Source organism: Taudactylus pleione, unplaced genomic scaffold (assembly GCF_031769625.1).
Source record: "Taudactylus pleione unplaced genomic scaffold, aTauple2 ptg000041l, whole genome shotgun sequence".
Lineage (NCBI taxonomy): Eukaryota > Metazoa > Chordata > Amphibia > Anura > Myobatrachidae > Taudactylus > Taudactylus pleione.
This window is the reverse complement of record NW_028284443.1, coordinates 81733674-81752866: the sequence shown is the minus strand read 5'-3', so window position 1 is coordinate 81752866 and position 19193 is coordinate 81733674. Positions and strand designations below refer to the sequence as shown.

At 40.5% G+C, this 19193-nt stretch overlaps 1 protein-coding gene across 1 annotated transcript in view; it reads right to left on the bottom strand.

The window, feature by feature from the left end:
- The window catches only part of GRIN2D (glutamate ionotropic receptor NMDA type subunit 2D), a 1022144-nt gene that overhangs the window by 9760 nt on the left and 993191 nt on the right, over positions 1-19193 (bottom strand). The window lies entirely within an intron of this gene.

The following is a 19193-nucleotide window of genomic DNA, read 5'->3' as shown; positions in this document are numbered from 1 at the left end:
AAGACAAACTTTCAGACAAGTTGGTTACATCTGACCGACCATTTGTGCCTATTTTTTGGTATTTTGGAGCAAATGGTTGATTGGCATTTGCTCCCATTATGACCAGATTTTCATTCTAAAGCTGGCCACACACTAGACCAACTTACATCCAACCAGCCAACTAGTTGATTGGTTGGAATGAAAATCTGGTAAGGTATGAAAGCAAATGACAATCAGCAATTTGCTCCCAAATGCCAGAAAATGGACAAAAACTGTTGTTTGAACAAATTGTTTAGATCAAACATTTAACAAACTTGTCTGACGACCACTGTCATCTGTTTTCTGGCATTTAGGAGCAAATTGCTGATCGTCAGTTACTCCCATACCTTACCAGATTTTCATTCCAACCAGAAAACTAGTTGGATGGTTGGATGAAAGTTGGTCTAGTGTGTGGCCAGCTTAACAGTCATCTAGTTGCCATAAAGCTGGGTACACATCTGGACGACCAGGTGACCCAGCAATGCAACAGTATATTGCATCACCCTACACATTGCACAATGCGCTGTACAACAGTGCAATATATCGGTACATGTCTAATGCAACTATACTGCATGGTCCCATCGTCATTTGATGTGCAGCACATCCGATGGGAAGATTAAACCATCCAATTTTTATAATGAATTGGGTGGTTTTCAAGGTATACAGTATACAATGTTTCTTTGATATAGCATATTGTATAGTGTGTACCCATCTTAAGACACACTTGTCTCCAGCAATACATTTAAACCACACCTGCACACAATCTATCACACTGAGCTTCCATGTATGCAGTAAATAGTATTAATATGGATTTGATTTGTTTCTATAAATTTAAAAGAAAACCTTAGCATGTCTGTATGACGCCCACCTGCTCTGTACAGTACAAATAGCCAGAACATTTAAACAACCAATTAGAATCTGTTTACAATTTATGGTTTGGGCAAAACACCACTTGTTGGCCTGTTCTTCTACCCTGCAACTAATCACTGTGTAGTAAGTACAGGGTTTACGCATCAAATCATTGCCAATGTTTGACGATTTTTGGTGAGATTTAACTCACTGCCAACCTCACATTCCATTACATACCCCAACCTGCATACTTGCCGACTTTTGAAATCTAGGAGAAGCCCAGAGAGGAGACACAGCTTGTCACTTTGGGGGCAGGCCGGGCTCCTATGTCATTAGGTCCCACCCTTGTCTTGGCAAACTGATGCGAATTGTGGGACTGCGAGAAGGGGACAGGGCTAAAATACATGTTTTGCATCCTCTAGCCCTGTCCCCATCCTGCCCAATTCACAAGGAAGTGGGAGGGATGCGGAAGATCGGGACACTATTCCGGGGTGTCAAAGCTGGATTATTGGCTGAGACAAGATCAGTTTAAAATTGAATCGCAGCGACACCATCTTGCGACTGGCCGCAAGATGCCATTTTGCGAATGGCCGCCTAAGCACCATTTTAGATAAGCTCACACTTTAGTACATGCGGCGATAATACTATTAGCATCATGTGATTGTATCTGTGACCATCGCCATAAGTTACGGCGATTCACCAAAAGCCCATTTCATGACTTTACGTAGTTTGGGTGGACTGGATAAAGTGTATATTATTATAATTCCCCTAAAGGATATATTGCATTAGCTAAACAGAGCAAATGGCCACGTGACAACTAGCCTGTGTAGACAAGCTTCCTGAATATAACGTCTGCTCTCAATCCAGGTGGCCCTACTCGAATACACACCTTACATTAGCAGGCTTCCTGCAATAAAATACCTTCAAAGCCAAGAGTGTTATCTTAGGTTTGGGTCTTGTAGCTGGGCTAATTAGCATCTACACAAGAGTCTGGGAGAACAAAGGACTTTACTTTTGAGCCTGGGAAGGGTGGGGGCTGCTGAGAGAGGGGGCAAGTGGAACTATAAGGCTCAGCATTCCACACTGCTAGGTGTTCACTTAGTAAGTGAGATTTAAGTGCACCATTTCTCATACACACATTAATACGCACAATTGCGCTGGTAACTAATCGCATATTAGCGAATGCATAAGATCCTATATGAAAACGCTGTTCATTAGCTTTATGCGCACGTATCTGCTCCAAGTTCACTAGCGTCTTTATATCAAACCTCGCATACTCACACATTACATATCCACATACAAGGTTCCATAAGCTTTAAGGGATAAGATTTAAGTTTGTGCATTTAGTATAAATGCTGTGAAATAAAGATTATTTGGTAACTAAGGTTTTATACATGCTAAGTAAGCGGTGTTTGGTTTTGTACTGATGCGTACTCTTTCAACAGAATTCCGGTATTATCGGTGTGGAGATCGCATCATGCATTCTCAACTTATGGACCGCAGAGACTTCAAGCAGCAAAATGTATATGATATGAATAACTGTTAGGATGTTGCATGGGACGGGAAACCAGAGACCCTCAGTTGTTGGAGGCTGGGTTGTGTCTATTTGAACCAGCCGGTTAAATGCTCTGTAACAAATGCATCCCTCTTGAGGACCAATGGCATCAGCAACAAACTTCTCTATTGTGTTGTCTATTTCAGGGGGGTATAAATATGTGTGCTCCAACACTGGGTCTTGGTCTTTGTGCTGAATGCTGATTGACGAAGGGTTTCTTGCTGATGCCTAACATCCGGTCCGGAAGCGCTACGCAGGGCCGTTTCTAGGGGCGGGCGACCCGTGCAATCGCACGGGGCGCGCTGCCTCCTACCCCTGCTGTAGAAACAGCATGTTAACTGCCGGGCGCCCGCTGAGATTCAGTTACCAGCGGGCGCCCGGCAGAGCAGAGCAGCCGGAGACGGAGACGGAGGCTCCTGCTTCCGGCTTCCGGCTCCCACAATGTGCACTATGGGAGGATGTCATGACATCTTTCCCATAGTGCAGAGAGAGGAGCAGCCGAGCGGAGCGGACGCCAGAGCGGACGCCAGAGAGGGACTGAAGGTAAGTGTTACTGTTTTTTTTTTGTGTGTGTGCAGGCAGCCTGGACAATACTTGGGGGGAGGCACTACTACTGGGGGCACTTCTGCTGGTGGAGCCACCACTACTGGGGGCACCTGGGCACAGCTACTAGGGACATTACTCTGGGGGCACTTCTACTGGGGGAGACACCACTACTGGGGGCACCCGGGCACTACTACTGGGGACATTACTCGGGGGGCACTTCTACTGGGGTTATTGCTTAGGAGGCACCACTACTGGGTGCATTACTCAGGGGCCAGGGGCACTTCTACTGGGGGCACTACTACTTGGGGCTTTTCTACTTGGGGCACTACTACAAAGGGAGCATTACTATTGGGGGCACTAATACAGGGGCATTAATACTGGGGAATTTATAAAGGGGACACTACTACAGGGGGCATTACTATTGGGGGCAATACAACTGGGGACACTACTACTGGGGCACTACAACAGGGACCATTACTATTGGGGGCATTACTGATGGGGGCATGACTACAGGGGACATGACTACAGGGGGCACTACTAATGGGGGCTCTGCATAAGTTACACTACCACTGTGGGCACTGCATAAGGGGCATAAATACAGGGGACACAGCATATGGGGACAACTACAGGCGGCACTGCATAATGGGCACTTTTGCCTGAGAGCCAGTGGGGGGGAAGCCTAAGACCTGTCGGGATGGAATGGCAAGGGAGGGGGTTGGAATGAAGTGTGTATTATGTGAATCATGTTTTTTCAATGTGTTTTATGTGGTTCTGGATTTAATAATGTATTTGAGGTGGATGTGGTTTTAAAATGTAGTTTATGTGCCTCTGGCTTTTCCAATATATTTTATGTGGAAGTGGTTTGTTGCAGTGTATTTTATGTGGATCTGGCTGGGCTCGCTCCCAACGCGACTAAAACCGGGTGTGATGCAAGGTCATACTTCTGCAAATGTCACACCACAGGCATGCACACAGAAATGCGGCGTGGGCTTGTGACAGCTAGGCCACACCCCATTTTTTGAGCGCGCACCTCCGGCGCGCGCATGCTGTCTATCTTTTGTTTAGCTACATAGATTTTTCGGCGCTTTGCCTCTGACAGGTTAGACACCCCTGTACTCAGTAGTCACGGTGGCTGTCATTCTGTGGTCTTTCTAGATCACGCTCCCTTACTGTGATACCACACCCCCTCACGATGACGCCACGCCCACTCCACAATATTACTGCTTCGAGGGGGGGCGCATTTTGACTGCTCGCACTGGGAGCCTCAGACCCTAGAAACTGCCCTGGCGCTACGTATATATACTGAACTTGGGTCTGTATAATTCCTTTGTGCCGAATTGTGTATGGATTAATAGCTTGTAACTGACTGTACTTTTACTTGAATAATACTTTGTGCTTCGGAACCACAAATTCCAAGTCTGGAGTCCTTATTTACTGTATAAACTGCATTCGCAAATTAGCGTCATCCTTAGAAGGTATAGGCAGGATATTAGAAGGTATAGGAAGGAGTGTATAGAGGTTCTAATCCAGTATCGTTAGGGGGTGCGTCGGACTACCTGATATTCGGGAGCCTCCTGCATCTTCTGGGAGAGTAGGTGACTATGCCCACATATTAGTGCATATTAGACAAAACTGCAAACAATCTTAATTTTTTCCTATAATAAAGATCTGTGCTGTGCTTTCCTTCTAACCCAGGGTCAGTCAGACAGTGTTTGCTTGGATTCTGCAGGATTTTATCTGTTATAATATTTTGGACTCTAAAACTGCAGCATAAACTTGATAATTGAGCCTGTATATTCTGGCCTCAGAGTATATCAAAGTCTAAAAATACCATATCTGTGTGGTAACACTATCAAACCTTTTCTTCATTTAAAGCTATTTTTTTCTCCACATTGCAACTACTTTTATGTGGCCAGGATAAAAGTTATCCATGAAACTGCATAGATGTAATAAATCAGCTCTGAGACCACAAAAGTATTTCCTTTAGAAGTTGTTTCTGAAGAAGATACAGTACTTTGGCAGTCTCAAAGCTTGTGTATTACAGAACATGTGAAGGGCTTTTAAAAAGAAGTTCACAGGTTTTGTAATACATAAACGTACTAATATTACAGCAATATCCAGCACCTTAGTTGTTCCTGTTCCGCATTAAAAGTCATCTAGTTTTACAAATACAGCAGAAGTACAATTGTTAGCATCAAAATTATTGGAATTTTAAACCATAGAGTAGGTATGTAGGCAGATTTTTTGTAGTGCAGAAAAAAAACAAAAAAAACAACAACATATAATACATACAGAGGTGCTTGAATGTTTTTGTGAACCCTTCAGAAGTAACTATATTTCTGCTGAAATTTGGCCAAAAACTACCTCATATTTTAACACAAGTCATAAAAGTAGATAAAGAGAACCAAATCAAACAAATGAGCCAAAAAAATTAGACATGCTCATTTTTTTTTATTGAGGAAAATGATCCAATATCACATATCTGTGAGTGGCAAAAGTATGTGGACCATTAAGTTTAGCAAATATTTTGAAGGTGAAATTAGTCAGGTATTTTTAATCTATGAGATAACAATCAGGTGTGAGTGGACAACCTGTATTTTTAAAAGAACAGTGATCTATCAAAGTCTGATGTTCACAACACATGTTTGTGGAAGTGTATCATGCCAAGAACAAAGGAGTTTTCTGAGGACCTCAGAAGAAGAGTTGTTGATGCTCAACAGGCAGGAAAACGTTACAAAATCATCTCTAAAGAGTTTGGACTCCACCAATCAACAGTCAGAGAGATTGTGTACAAATGGAGGAAATTCCAGACCATTATTACCCTCCCCAGGAGTGGTCGACCAACAAACATTATGCCAAGAGCAAGGCGTCCATTAGTTTGCAAGGTCACAAAGGAATCCAAGCCTCTAAGCAACTGCAGGCCTTTCTCACATTAGCTAATGTTAATGTTCATGAGTCCACCATCAGGAGGACACTGAACAACAATGGTGTGCATGGCAGGATTGCAAGGAGAAAGCAGCTGCTTTCCAAAAAGAACATTGCTGCCCGTCTGCAGTTTGCGAAAGATCATGTAAACAAGCCAGATGACTATTGGAACAATGTTTTGTGGACAGATGAGTCCAAAATAGTGCTTTTGGTTTAAATGAGAAGCATTATATTAGGAGAAAGCTGAACACTGCATTCCAGCATAAAAACCTGATACCCACTGGTGTCACTAGGGGGGTGCGGGCCGTACTAGGTGACACCATCCGAGGGGGTGACACCAAAATAGCAGAGCTGCTCTGCTATTTTGGTGTCATCCCATCAGATGGTGTCACCATGACATGGAGACAGGCAGGGAGAGATTGACAGGCAGCTGCAGGAGCGCTGGGGAAGCCTACTGTGTGCAGAGAACGGGAGGCAGTAACGCCCCCAATATCGGCACACATATGGGGCATGGCTTCACGGGTCTTGACCACGACCCCTTTCCGCAAAGCCACGCCTCCTTTCGAGTATGCGCGCTCTGCTGATACCATCTGTGAAACACGGTGGTGGTGGTATCATGGTTTGGGCCTGTTTTGCTGCATCTGGCCCAGGACAACTTGCCATCATTGATAGGACAATGAATTCTGAATTATACCAGAATACTCTAAAGAAAAATGTCAGGACATCTGTCCGTGAGCTGCATCTCAAGAGAACGTGGGTCAACGACAATAAGCACACAAGTCTTTCGACCAAATAATGATTGAAAAAGAATAAATTAAAAGTTTTGGAATTGCCAAGTCAAAATCCTGACCTTAATCCAATCAAAATGTTGTGGAAGGACCTGAAGTGAGCAGCTCATGGGAGGAGACCCACCAACATAACTGAGTTGAAGCTGTTTTGTACCGAGGAAAGGGGTAAAATTCCTCAGGCTGATGTTTAGGACTAATCAACAATTACTGGAGATGTTTAGAAGCAGTTTTTTCTGCACAAGGGGGTCATACCAGATACTGATTGCAAAGGTTTGCATACTTTTGCCACTCACAGATATGTGATATTGGATAATTTTTCGCAATAAAAAAATGAGCTGGTCTTATTTTTTGTCTCATTTGTTTGATTTAGTTCTCTTTATCTACTTTTAGGACTTGCATGAAAATCTGAGGTAGTTTTAGGCCAAATTTCAGCAGAAATATAGAAAATTCTAAAGGGTTCACAAACTTTCAAGCACCACTTTATATGATAAATATGATTAGTTAACACTAACTTGCAAAACTGAAAAATTCATGGAAATAAAATAAGATGTTTATTTACTTTAGGTGGACAATGGAGAAAGGATTTAGATTATTTGGGTAATTCTACAGTACTTGAAGTTGGGTTTTCCCAAATCTAATGTGTTACATGCGGAGGAAACAGCTGTACTTGTTGCAGCACTGTAGCAGCGCGGCAGACTCTGCCCATGACACACCTGATGTCATAACATCACACAATAAGTACTGGGGGAGCAGGAAGATGGGTGCCAGAAGCCAAGAGGGTGCATTGAATACAAATAATTCCGAGCACCTGTCAGGGCCCAGGAGTACAGTGGAAGCGATACCATGCCCAGTGCAATGTTGTGGTAGACCATAGAAATGATGGGCAGGAGGATATCTATAATGGGTGCAGGGTGTGTGGTGAACCTGAGCCCCTGAGTCCAAGGAGGCCCATACCACCCTGCACTCCTTTCTTCAATACTTACCTCACCAGAGTTTCAACTCATCAGTAACAGCGCTGTACAAATCACCGGCAAAATGGAGTGGCATTTTGTGCATCCGCAGTATGGAAATCGCCAGGAAAGTGGAGCATGCGCAGTAGACTCTGGCACAGCACTAGAGTCTACTAGTACAGTACCTGGAGTCTACTGCTGCACTTAGTGTGCTGCCACCTGCTGGGCAGAGAGTAGGGAGCCCCGGACAGAAACCAAACATGGGCCCCCTGCTCTCTTAATACACTTTTTCTGATAGGGAACAGCTGCGCTCTTTCCAGTGGCTAAATTTCCCCGGTACCGAGGTCTCAGCGGAACTCCACGTGCCTTGCATCATTCTATGCAGCAGAGTGAGTGCAAGGTACCCCACAAGCTGTAACATGTGCCTTTAAGGAAAGCAATGATGCTGCCTCTTCGGCCTTGCACACTGGGCAATGGCAACAGTCACACACCCTTCACTACAGCCCTGACTTTTTATCACTGTAGACAAATGCACTGCTGGCCAGTCCTGGCAATGTAGTGCTCTCTGCTTTCATTTCTTTTCATTATTTTTTTAGTGTTCTGTACTGCTCTCCAGGTGGAATTGTCTCAAATGTGCCTGAAGTAGAAAACTCACTATTTACTGAGAAGTCAATGTGTGATTTAATACACAGACAAAGATTAAAGCACACCAACATAAAAATTTTACATTTTAGAAGTTTGACTTTAATCACATAAGAATGAGAGCATATGAATCTTTAACCGGGTGGGGATTGATGAGTGGAGCACGGAAACTATGGGATGAACTACAAATGCAATATTAAATGCATCAGAGCTTAGTGCCAGCTATGTTAGTAATGCAAAATGAAAACCAATATGATTCTCTGAGGAAGCTGCTAAGGGCTAAGAAAGTTGCATGTAAGAAATTGTATGAAACAGACTAAACAAAGAACACGCTGGGCTAAAGGACAAAAATAGACTGCGCAGTCAGTACATCTGGTGACATACTGTACAGTAAATGGCTTAAGAAGCATTAGTAGAATGACCAAGCAACATGAAAATGAGTAAGGTTAATAAGGAATTGATTGTGTTAAGACAAAAAAAAATACTTATTTGCCAAAATAATTAAATGTGATATTTTTTCTTTTTTTAAATTAATGTTGGGAAAAAAAACAACAACATGACTCACTACTGCACAACTGTATATAATGATTTAGCAGTTTATTGTACACTCAAAATTAAAAACAGATATACAGTATAAGTGGGTTCAGGTGGTGTAAAAAAAGTTTCCTAGAAAGGGCATGATCCGTTTAGTGGTGGATTTGTAACATATATCCCACATACTGTACTGCAAACAGTAGACTGTCCATAAGCAAACTCAAGCCTCACATCAAGAGCTACAGATAACTTTGTAGCGTGTCCATTATACCTGTAGTACAGCTTCAAGTAAACTTTCTGGGATACTGCAATTTGCTCAACAATGGGAGAACATACAACTGGCAAAGACTCCATTAAAGTTTGGGTTGTGCTTTGAGTTGGCCACACACAGGCAAATTTGATTGGCTATTTGGTAATTTTGACAAATTATTACTTTGTGTGGCCTTTTCATGCCAGATCATAATTTGATTCAGTTGGATTAGATGTTATCAAGCAAGCAGGTAAAATGTAACAGCTGAAAACCTTCACCAGTACCTGTGAGAGCAGAATACATATCCGAGTAGATGGGAAGCATAGAGTCACCAAATGCACATTGTGGTCTGATTTTTTGCCTTAAATGCTTAATGTCATTTAGTATACACAACACTTCTCAAATTGCCAGGGCCAGATCAAGGGACACAATGGCCTGGAGCTGGAAATAATCAATGGCCTATTGGTAGAAACCACAAAGCTGTGGCCAATGCTCTGTGGTTGTGGCTAGTGCCACGTGGGTGTGTACAGCCCTTACACTACCTGCCCCATATACTATCTCCCTAAATACATAAAACTAAAAACAGATTGCATACTTTTTGTAAGGAAAACAGAAACTGAATTTTAATACTTATGATTTATGGCAAGCCGTGTGGGCAGCTGAGCAGCTGGTTATCAGGATTGTTGTCATGATGGGCCTGGAGCTGTTGTCCCATCTGTCCCATTGTTAATCTGGCTCTGTAAATTGCTCATTGATCTGCAAATCTGGTGACTAGGCAAAATGTGTGAGCAGCTTTAGATCCAGTTTATTCACTAGTATTGTATTTACAGTATGTGTGCAATTTACACTAAAACATATCACCCAAAACAAATATTTGCTTTAATTGTGTAACGTTGTATTCAAGACCTAATACCATGTTTATGTGAAATGTTTTGTAGGTTTACTCTGTATGACACTGTACATTTTGTGCCGCCTTAAGATAATAATACTTGGTATGCGACATGTAATATATACATGCACCATTTAGCCATTATGGGCGACCCACAATGTCCAGGGAATTCTCCCTCGACAGTAAACCATCCTTCCAGATCCCCAGTAAAGTGTTCAGTCTGTGGTCTTCCTAACATGATTTGATGCGAATGGAGTCAGCATGGCCCTGTCCCTACTGTGCAATAGCACAAATCGTGCAATCACACTCCAGGTACAATTGATGATGCAATTTTCCTACTTTTACGTATTTAGGGAGACTTTGGAGCTTATAATGTAGGAGGTGTTCTGTGTACACACTCATATGGTACTGGTCACACCCACACAGCACTTGTCATGGCTCTTCACAATAGGTCCTTGACAGTGGGGCTGCAGCACAGTCCAAAATTCAAATAGGGGAACCACACCAACTGCCAGTGAGTCCCTACTGGCGATGTTAGACAGTGGAAGGAAGGGCAGTTGGTGTGGCTCCCCTATTTGAATTTTAGACTGCGATGCAGCCCCACCTCTGGAGCCACCACTGGTCCTTGATCATTCTCAGCCCTAGGCTGATGCGACCCTTAATCTAGCTCTAACTGTCCATGAAAAAAGACTCTGGAGAGAAGCAAGATGATTCTGAAGCTTGAGTTCTTGAAATAAATCCAAAATACAGAAAATAATGTTTTTACATCTGACTTCTAAAGGTGTTATAGATTCTAGAGCTGTACGTTAAACAACCACATAAAGATATACTGATGGTACAGTAAGCCAAAAAATATTTACGAACAAAACATGTTCTCTTTGATTTTGCATGAACTAGATGTCCTTGTTTTGTAATAATACAGGTATACAAGGGTCCTATCACTTTTTTAAATAATTTGGACTCTAAAATCAATTAAGTTAAAGCTCCATGAAGATTAACTTTGTTTAATTTTTATAGAAAGAGCAAGCAAGAATATACCCATATCCATAACCTGCCTCATCAGTGACTGTGACTAAAGTTCTTTTTTTGACATTTTACAATACTTAAATAAAGTAAAGCCAGACCGCACACCTTACCCCATAGCCCTCAACCAACTCGCTTTTGACAGAGCAGTTATGCTTTCTGGACTCTGTTCTGCTGTCCCGCCCAAGAGTTTTTGTAAATGTAAGGTTACCGAGGACAGGTAATCTATATGCCTTTTGTTAGGTTTCATCATCAGATGGCGTTTGTTCTAGCACCCCTGCTCCCTCCTATGGGAATGAGGTCCAGGATTGTGAAGAGTAATCCAATTGGATCCCTCCACACCTGTTTGGCCCTTCTGGTCTGATGCAGGATTCTTTTGTATGCACTGCTGCTACTCGCAACAAGTTGGATACTTATTTATTGGGGGCCACACGGGCCCCAATAATTAACATGCTGAGTAGACCCCCAATGTGAGTAAGGTATTTGTCCTTTTGAGTATCATAGTATCGCAGACACAATTCACATAGATGACTCACATTCATGGGAACCAGGGGTATTACTCCAAATAGAATTGCCTTGCCATAGACACTATCCCTAGTGGATTTTTAAATACATTTTCTAAGTATTTCTTTCAGTTCTGGAGAAAATATTTCCTTTTATTGGGGTCCTTGACAACTAACAACACATGGCTCAATACAGAGTCACCAGGACTTTACAAATGTGGAACATGTGCAGCATGTAAGAAAACTATCATTAAAGCTCTTCAACCAAAACTTGAAATCAAATAATCCACAAATGGGTACAAATATAAAATCATAGAGAAAATCACAGGTCACACAAAAGGAGCATGGCTCTACAAAATGCTGTGGTAGCTCTTTTGGTTCAAGGTGCCAGTCACTCTATGCAAGTTTGTAATATTAGGGAAGGGAAAACGGGAGACTCTGAGCACTGGTGCCAAATAAATTAAGATGAAGGTAGAATTACTCCAAATTAATAAAAATGCAAATGCGGATAGTAGTATCATGGATATATTATCCTTATGGAGGTGCACCCATTAGAGTAAGAACAGCATATAAAAAAATGGAACGAAAGTACTCTCTTTGGGCACAAGAATAGTAGATTCTTGTGCCCCAAAAAAGAGAGTACTTTATTTCCCTTTTTCTATACTCTATGCAAGATGCCAACTAGGGGTCCAGCAAATGAGCCCTTAGTCCAATACCTCCTCTATATTTGACAGTTGGTGCAAGAGGGGTTTATTTATTAGACAATGGGGTGTTTACTCCCAAAATGTAAAATAAAAGAGCAAAACATAGGATGTTTTTCTGTTAAAAGCATTGCCCTTTTACTTTTTTGGACTTAAAGATGCTGGAAAGCAAAATAGCCGCCGCTTAGTAAAAGAACTCCACACACTGAGGCATCATCTTTTCCCCTACTCAACAGCATCTGAAAAACCCAGAATGATGAATCAAAGATTTAAAATTTTGATTCTTTGACCCATAAGATCATTTTCCGGTCTTCAGTAGTCTACCGATGGGCGCTTCATGGCCCAGACAAGTCACTTTTTCATTGCTGGGGAACAGTTGTAAGTTTTTAACCCAATACTCATTCTCTGAAAAGGCCATTTTATACAATTCTGAAAAGGAGATTATTTTTCAGCTTTTGCTAACCTTTTTTAAAACCTGTTACAGTTTACCACAACGGTCACTTGCTTAAATTTCAATAAAAATTGGGCAAAAGGGGGTGTACTAAAACCTTTGACCAATAGTGTGTGTGTGTGTGTGTATGTCTGTGTGTGTGTATATTTAGTGAATCCCAGTTTGGAATCACTTTGGGGTTTTGAGTATAACAGAGTCCTAATTTGGGTCTTTTCACAGTTAGGAACTCTAATTTAAAAACCGGATCTCAAGTGTTTTAGATTACATTTATGTCCCTCCTTTGACATTTCAGGTGCTGTGAGGTGGTCAAAATTTACTGAAAATTACCGGAAATTAATGATATTTATGTTAATAATACTAAAGGGTCAAAAACAGGTCCAAGTTGCATGATTTCAGCTGTTTTTATACAATTTTCAAAAAAATCCACAACTAAAACAGAATCTGTACCAAAACAGTTGAGGATGGTTCTGCCAAAACCAAAACATGCGGATGATTTAAAATTATAACCAAAACCAAAACTTGGGGTCTGCACACATCTATAATAATTATTATCCTTTATAGAGTGCCAACGAGTGTCTACAATTAAACAAATGCATTGAAGACACAATAGGAATAGGTGAAGTCTACTGCATTTCCTAATTTAAGTACAAAAAATATACTCCATATACTCCATTGGTACATGCATTTGCTGCAGTATTTCTATAACTTGGAGAAGCAGTAGAGTATCTTTTAGGTTACGTTTCCAGGGATGCTCTAATTGTATAAAGGTATCTTGAACAGAAGACTAGAGAAGTATATTTTATTTCCTATTTTGTCTCTTTGTTTCTAAATAATGTCCATGAGTGTGATTTATACTAATGTATAATCTACAGTTGTTATTACTATGATTTTGGCAAAGTATTGTCTCTGTAAATGTATCCATGCTGTAGATTTGCATTCAACAGTTTTACAGTGCTTGGTAAATGAGGATTCATATGTTAGTTTAGTCAACAACTTGATTTGTCAAAACAGCTGACAAAGGCTTACCACAACAAAACATTTTTTTACGTCCTTGCAGATAATGATTATGCAGTATGTACTGGATATATTCATAATCTCTCTCTCTCTGCCTCTCTTATCTGATCTGTTTTTACTCTTTTCCTAGAATGATCTGTTGTATCTTTCTGTTTGTCCTTGTTTTAGGTCATTAATTTTTGCAAAACAGTAACAAGGCAAAGCAAACAGGGAGAGGGAGGATGGAAGAATAAGACTGAGAAATATCGAATCAGCACCAGGAATCACCTGAGAAACCACGGAGTACTACAAAGACATTTTTTCAGGGAGCTGATAATGTGGCTTGCATGTTAATTAGTGTACATGGCTTCTGTCACGTAAGAGACAATGCAGACAGCGTCTACAATGGTTTTATTGGGATGTGACAAATAAATGGAGTTCATGAATCACCTAAGCCTATAGGTATAAGCAAACAGATATAATTATTTGGACAGTGATGTAAGAAGTTATTTGAAAACAAGCATAAATTTAAGTCAACATGACTGCACAATATGAAGCAAATAATGTACTTGTGTTTTAATGGATTTTACAACATTGGCAGACGGAGGAGACTGTAAATCACTTTCAAGTGTTTTAATCAAACCTTTGTATTTTAAAAGGAGTATACTTTAAACTGCCAGAGTTTGTAAACAACAATAATTTCTGCTATCCTAAGAATATTTACAGAAAAAAAAATTCTATTTAATCCCATCTTCAATTGTATATACAAAGGGCCGTATCCAATTAGCTGCGATAAGCCACGGTTTGCGAAAAGATTACACTTGTACAAATTTTTCATCAAAAATGTGTATCCTGCTATACTATTGCCATGGTTTTCGCATGTGCAAATGCTCCATAGACAAAAAACTGAGAACATTTTTTACCATCTCAGAGCCGGTGATAAGTTGTGCAAAACCCCTATTTTGGGCTAAAAATTTCAGGACTTGGCTTAGAACCACTTGGACACCCCCCAATGACAAAATAGGCAAAAATATTTTTTTAATTGCCTTTAGTTGGTCAAAAAAAATTGAAAGTGTTGGAAAAATGGTTTAAAGTATTGGGTTTGGTATTTTGGGAGGCTGTATGGATGTGACATGTGCTTTTAACATTGCCAATGGCTGTACAAAGTGTGTTTAAAAAAAAAAAAAATAATATACTTACAATCATTTTAATGTTCTCCAAATTTAAATACAGCATGTATTTTGGCCCAAAATACTTGCTTTCTACCATTTTTCCAATGTTATAGAAAAATGCATATAACAGCAATTTGCGGCGAATGCCGCATTGTGTCTTTTGGAATAGGATAGCGCGATAAACACAAAATTTTTGCACCAGAACCCCCAAGTGTGCAAAAACGTAACACTTGTTAAGATTTCACATGATCATGGCTATTTGGATACGGCCCAAAAATGTAAACATAATTTTGTAAATTATTGTTTTAACTAAACATGTCTGGGACAAAGAGCAGGATGACATAACAATAATTCAACCTTAGTAGGGTTATGGCAGTGATGGATAACGGGTGGCACTAGGGCTTCATATGGTCATCTGAGCCTTCATCTATGCCTCCATTACCTTTGTGCTTTATTGTCAGATTAGTTTTTGTACTACAGATGTGTCCTTATACATCTAGGCTCAATATGCTTGTGAGCCGCCAGGTCCTGTGTGCCTATGCTATAGCCGGGCATCTTTTTGACTGAAAATGCATCTTTGGTTATTCTGCTTCATGCGCTTCCTCCAGAGCCTTTCCCTTGGTTGTTCATGGACATCCCTGGCTCTGTGATTGGAAGTCGGTTTCATTGCCTGGTGGTTTATTGTATTGTACAACAAATGGACTATAACTAGTGCTTCTACAGTCGGCCGCACTTAACACTAAGGGAATAGTCTCATAAGATGTTCCCTACTTCCATAAATTAAGATGCAAAACAATATAGTGTCTATGCACCAACTTATGTTAGGATCACTGTTCAATCTCTTACAGTCACTGACAATTTCCATAAACGTGGGATGACGTCTCTACTCCATACAGGACAAGCAATCTGTTCTTCTGTCTTAGATATTCGTAAGCTGGATCCACTTTTAAGATATGTGAAAAAGAGTCAGAGAGATGCACCAGGAGACTGTGCCGATTAATTTGATACTTTCTATCTGTATGACTGAGTCTATATATGAAGCACAACAGAACTTGGTGTTGAAAAAGCCATGGCTGCTGCATTGTAGCACTTTGTGTACAGATTCAGGGACTCTGTAGCACACAGATATAAGTGTCACAAATCAAATGAAGCAGCACAGTCTCCTGGTGCATCCTAGTCGCATTGCATTGCAACTAAGATGCATTATCATGCAAAATGGATGTGAAAAAGACACTAACAGAGTTCCTGGAGCACCAAGAGGGGTGTTTTTGCATGGGGATCCGGTCAATATACAGACAGTTGGGATGGCAGCGCTTAGATCACTGGCAATGGATTCCCGACACCTGTCAGAATCCTGGCACTGGCATCCGACTGCCAGCATCCTGACAGTAAGTACTGGGGTAAGGAGGAGGGTTAGGGTTAGGCACTAAGGGGGAAGGGTTAGGTTTAGGCTATTGGGAGGGGGAGGCTAGGTTTAGGCACTAGAGGGGAGGTTAGGTTTAGGTACTGTGGAGGGAGAAGGGGAGGGTTAGGATACTGACCAACAAGAGTGGTATCATAACCATGTCAGGATGCCAGCATCGAGATTCTGACCACCGGGATCCTGAGTCCTGAGCGCCACCATCCTATACCCAACCCATTTTTGCATAACTGCAGCAAAGATGTATGAGGACACATATATGTATGTATATAGCTTGTGAAACTTTTTTCTTACATTAAAATGTCTGGCGATATGTTATAAGAGATATATGTTCCTTTCTTTTAGAAAATGTGTTCTTTACCTTATTACCAAGAACAATTCAAACATGCAGCCATTTTGAAGCTTAGAGGGCATCCCATGCAGCCTCTAAACTGTATCAGGCTACCTATCACTGTGTTTAGAGCTGTTAATCAGTGCATGTACCAGTTGCAGATCAATAAGTAGAAGAGTAGAATAATGGCCTCTCAATTTTTGTTATGTGGCTCAGTAATTGATATTTACTCCACTTGCCAGCATCATATAAACTGTGTTTCTCCAGTACATTTCCATATTAGTAAGGAGAGCCCAGTGCTTGATTTATTTTGATTTACTGCTTCCTTTTGTTATATGTCTACTATCAAATCCCAAAGTTCTTAACAGGCTGTTTGTCTTGCTACAGTATGACACTATTGGCGGGATGTATCACGCATTGCATTTTGAATGTGATACATCCTGACATTCACTGCTTGCATAGCAACATTAATAATGGTATATGTATATACAAATGGGCTTAATATGAGGGGTCTATTAGGAAATAGGGGGAGATGGAATAAAACACATAGAGGACATTCATTAAGGATTCTGGGACATATCTATATCAGTTCTAACCAGTTATCAAATTAAATTATATAGACTTTGTCTTTTTGTTGTTTGGGATTCAACTGAGGAGAAAGGAATTTGGAAAAAGTATAATGTGCTCAGTTCTGCATTGATGGCTGACTATATAAATTTTGAGAATAGGTTCTTCTCAGATATATGTGAGGATAAAGACATATTGGATTCTGACACTCAAAGTGGAGTTTTTTTTATCACTTTAAATTATTATTGTTTATTATCTTTCAATTGACTTACATGTTGTATATGACATTATCACTTTAAGTATCTGCACCGATAAACTGTATTTCTATATTTTTTATATAATACAGAGTCTCATCGTATATTTAATGACTGACACAAAGAATGTGAATGACACCTATCAATCAAAGCATGTAGCATTACAAAGCTCTTTTTGGTTTTAGCAACATTTCTATGTGGATAGAACCCAATGTAACTATTAGAGATGTGCACCGACCCCCTTATTTTGGTTTTGGTTCTAATTCATTGTCAGGTTTTGGTTTTACCAAAACCGCCCTCAAGTGTTTTGGTTCTGGATCAGTATTGTTTTTAAAAATGTATAAAAACAACTAAAATCACATTATTTGGGCCTACAGTATTGTTAACATCAATAACATTCATTTCTAGTCAATTTTGACCACCTCACAACTCACAATATTGTTTTAATCAAGTTTAGGCCAAAAGGATGTACAGAGCTAGCTGGCTGACTAAGCTGAGCAACAGCAGTGGGCATCACAAACACATAGCAGTTTAACTTCAAACATGGCACACCTAGGTAACAGTAGCACAGCAGTTGCACACAGGATGGCAGTTTAATATAAACTATACGATGCTATAGAATGTTTTCATTAATCAAGAATTAGATCAGAGGCAGTACAGGGAAATGGAGGTGGAGTATGTAGTGGAAGGGTGATTGATTGAGTAATTGATTGATTGATTATTCATTATTTAATTACTACTATAAAAAATACAAATCAGAGAAGTGGAAAATGCCATTAAAAAACAAGCCCCAAAATGGTCGAAAGTGGTGTTTTATCTAATTGATTGATTTATTGATTAACTATAATTGATTGCTTGATTGATTAAGAAGATTAAATTTAAGGCCAGTGGTGAGAGGAATTGCCCACATTCTGGTGGGATCAGCTCCCTCCAAGGGAGAAGAAAACAAGACCAGAACATTCTGCAACTTCAGTAGAAGTTTGGAAGTCTGGGTTTCTGGGTTGCACAGCTCAAAGTGGAGATATGGAACTCCTTGTTTTCCAGGTCTCCCAGAGCCAGGAGCAAGTCAGCAGCACAGGAAGGGTTTAAAACTCCCACACACCTGATGCTCCTTGCTCCTGATGCTGGATAAGCAAGTCAGGCAATAGGCTGGGGGGGGTGGTAAGCATTCGAGTGCCAGGACCTGGAGGGTTTACAGACATTAGCACAAGGAGTGCTGAGACATTTACTTTCATGTTGTTTGCTTATTTTCTGTTATGTGCCTGTGTGTGTCTAGGCTTAACATCACGTATGCTAAGGTGCAGTGTCTGCTACCATTAAAAAGACACTGCTTTAACAAGTACCTGCCTGTCTGGAGTCCTCATTTCAATACCCCATGTTATAGGCCATAAAAGATTACATTGTTAATAGCCAAGGATTCCTCACAAGGATTGAAAGAGAAGCCAATAAAATTAATAGTTGTAGAGCAGCTAACTCCAAATCAGCCTATCTTATACAGGTTGAGTCTCCCATATCCAAATTTTCCGAAATACAGAATATTCCAAAATACAGATTTTTTTTAGCATGACTGAGATAGTGAAACCTTTGCTCTTTGATGGTTCAATGAACACAAACTTTGTTTAAGACACAAAATCATTAAAAATATTGTATACAATTACTTGCAGGCTGTGTGTACAAGGTGTATTTAAAACATAATTGCATTCTGTGTTTAGATTTGGGTCCCATTCCCAAGATATTTCATTATGGTATGCAAATATTCCAAAATACAGAATTTTCTGGTATCCAAAATACCCCTGATCCCAAGCATTTTGGATATGGGAGACTCAACCTGT